The sequence below is a fragment of the Heterodontus francisci genome, unplaced genomic scaffold, assembly GCF_036365525.1.
Source record: "Heterodontus francisci isolate sHetFra1 unplaced genomic scaffold, sHetFra1.hap1 HAP1_SCAFFOLD_83, whole genome shotgun sequence".
In the NCBI taxonomy this organism is placed as follows: Eukaryota; Metazoa; Chordata; class Chondrichthyes; order Heterodontiformes; family Heterodontidae; genus Heterodontus; species Heterodontus francisci.
In genome coordinates, this window is record NW_027141917.1 from 1,649,737 (window position 1) to 1,653,902 (window position 4,166).

Sequence of the window (4,166 nt, forward strand, 5' to 3'; positions counted from 1 at the left end):
CAGTAACACAGACACACACTGACACCCAGTAACACAGACACACACTGACACCAAGTAACAAGGACATACACTGACACCCAGTAACAAAGACATACACTGACACCCAGTAACACAGACACACACTTACACCAAGTAACAAAGACACACACAGACAACAAGTAACAAAGACATACAGTGACACCCAGTAACACAGACAAACACATACACCAAGTAACAAAGACATACACTGACACCCAGTAACACAGACACACACTTGCACTAAGTAACAAAGACAGACACTGACACCCAGTAACAAAGACATACACTGACACCCAGTAACACAGACACACACTTGCACCAAGTAACAAAGACGGACACAGACACCCAGTAACACAGACACACACTTACAACAAGTAACAAAGACATACACTGACACCCAGTAACAAAGACACACACTTGCACTAAGTAACACAGACATACACTGACACCCAGTAACAAAGACATACACTGACACCCAGTAACACAGACACACACTTACACGAAGTAACAAAGACATACACTGACACACAGTAACAAAGACACACACTGACACCCAGTAACAAAGACACACAATTACACCAAGTAACAAAGACATACACTGACATCCAGTAACACAGACACACACTTACACCAAGTAACAAAGACATACACTGACACCCAGTAACACATACACACACTGACGTCAAGTAGCAAAGACATGCACTGACACCAAGTAACAAAAGACATACACTGACAACCAGTAACAAAGACATACAATTACACCCAGTAGCACAGACATACACTGACACCCAGTAACACAGACACACACTTACACCAAGTAACAAAGACATACACTGACACCCAGAAACACAGAGACACCCTTACATCAGGTAACAAAGACATACACTGACTCCCAGTAACATAGACACTCACTGACACCAAGTAACAAAGACATGCACTGACACCCAGTAACAAAGACATACACTGACAACCAGTGACACAGACACACACTTGCACCAAGTAGCAAAGACACGCCGCACTGACACCAAGTAACAAAGACATACACTGACAACCAGTAACAAAGACATACACTTACACCCAGTAACACAGAAATAAACTGACACCCAGTAACCCAGACGCACACTTCCACCAAGTAACAAAGACACACACTGACACCAAGTAACAAAGACATACACTTACACCCAGTAACACAGACATACACTGACACCAAGTAACAAAGACAGACACTGTCGCCCAGTAACAAAGACATACACTGACACCCAGTGACACAGACACACACGTACACCAAGTAACAAAGACAGACACTGACACCCAGTAACACAGACACACACTTAAACCAAGTAACAAAGACATACACTGACAACGAGTAACAAAGACATACACTTGCACCCAGTAACACAGAAATAAACTGACACACAGTAACCCAGACGCACACTTCCACCAAGTAACAAAGACACACACTGACACCAAGTAACAAAGACATACACTTACACCCAGTAACACAGACATACACTGACACCAAGTAACAAAGACAGACACTGTCGCCCAGTAACAAAGACATACACTGACACCCAGTGACACAGACACACTCTTGCAGCAAGTAACAAAGACAGACACTGACACCCAGTAACACAGACACACAATTAAACCAAGTAACAAAGACATACACTGACACCCAGTAACACAGACACACAATTGCACCAAGTAACACAGACATACACTGACACCAGTAACAAAGACATACACTGACACCCAGTAACACAGACACACACTTGCAACAAGTAACACAGACAGACACTGACACCCAGTAACACAGACACACACTTACACCAAGTAACAAAGAGATACACTGACATCCAGTAACACAGACACACACTTACACCAAGTAGCAAAGACAGACACTGACACCCAGTAACACAGACACACACTTAAACCAAGTAACAAAGACATACACTGACACCAAGTAACAAAGACATACACTTTCACCCAGTAACACAGACATACACTGACACCCAGTAACACAGACACACACTTACATCAAGTAACAAAGACATACACTGATACCCAGTAACATAGACACACACTGACACCAAGTGACAAAGACAAGCACTGACACCAAATAACAAAGACATACACTTACACCAACTAACACAGACATACACTGACACCCAGTAACACAGACACACACTTACACCAAGTAACAAAGACACACACTGACACCCAGTAACAAAGACATACACTGACACCCAGTAACAAAGACATACGCTGACACCAAGTAACAAAGGCACACACTTACACCAAGTAACAAAGACATACACTGACACCAAATAACAAAGACATACACTGACACACAGTAACAAAGACACACACTGACACCCAGTAACACAGACACACACTGACACCCAGTAACACAGACACACACTGACACCAAGTAACAAGGACATACACTGACACCCAGTAACAAAGACATACACTGACACCCAGTAACACAGACACACACTTCCACCAAGTAACAAAGACACACACTGACACCAAGTAACAAAGACATACACTTACACCCAGTAACACAGACATACACTGACACCAAGTAACAAAGACAGACACTGTCGCCCAGTAACAAAGACACACACTGACACCCAGTAACACAGACACACACTGACACCAAGTAACAAGGACATACACTGACACCCAGTAACAAAGACATACACTGACACCCAGTAACACAGACACACACTTACACCAAGTAACAAAGACACACACTGACAACAAGTAACAAAGACATACACTGACACCCAGTAACACAGACACACACTTGCACTAAGTAACAAAGACAGACACTGACACCCAGTAACACAGACACACACTTGCACCAAGTAACAAAGACGGACACAGACACCCAGTAACACAGACACACACTTGCACTAAGTAACACAGACATACACTGACACCCAGTAACAAAGACATACACTGACACCCAGTAACACAGACACACACTTACACGAAGTAACAGAGACATACACTGACACACAGTAACAAAGACACACACTGACACCCAGTAACAAAGACACACAATTACACCAAGTAACAAAGACATACACTGACATCCAGTAACACAGACACACACTTACACCAAGTAACAAAGACATACACTGACACCCAGTAACACATACACACACTGACGTCAAGTAGCAAAGACATGCACTGACACCAAATAACAAAAGACATACACTGACAACCAGTAACAAAGACATACAATTACACCCAGTAGCACAGACATACACTGACACCCAGTAACACAGACACACACTTACACCAAGTAACAAAGACATACACTGACACCCAGAAACACAGACACACCCTTACATCAAGTAACAAAGACATACACTGACACCCAGTAACATAGACACTCACTGACACCAAGTAACAAAGACATGCACTGACACCCAGTAACAAAGACATACACTGACAACCAATGACACAGACACACACTTGCGCCAAGTAGCAAAGACACGCCGCACTGACACCAAGTAACAAAGACATACACTGACAACCAGTAACAAAGACATACACTTACACCCAGTAACACAGAAATATTCTGACACCCAGTAACACAGACGCACACTTCCACCAAGTAACAAAGACACACACTGACACCAAGTAACAAAGACATACACTTACACCCAGTAACACAGACATACACTGACACCAAGTAACAAAGACAGACACTGACGCCCAGTAACAAAGACATACACTGACACCCAGTGACACAGACACACACTTGCACCAAGTAACAAAGACAGACACTGACACCCAGTAACACAGACACACACTTAAACTAAGTAACAAAGACATACACTGACACCCAGTAACACAGACACACAATTGCACCAAGTAACACAGACATACACTGACACCCAGTAACAAAGACATACACTGACACCCAGTAACACAGACACACACTTGCAACAAGTAACACAGACAGACACTGCCACCGAGTAACACAGACACACACTCACACCAAGTAACAAAGAGATACACTGACATCCAGTAACACAGACACACACTTACACCAAGTAACAAAGACATACACTGCACCCAGTAACACAGACACACACTGACACCAAGCAGCAAAGACACGCACTGACACC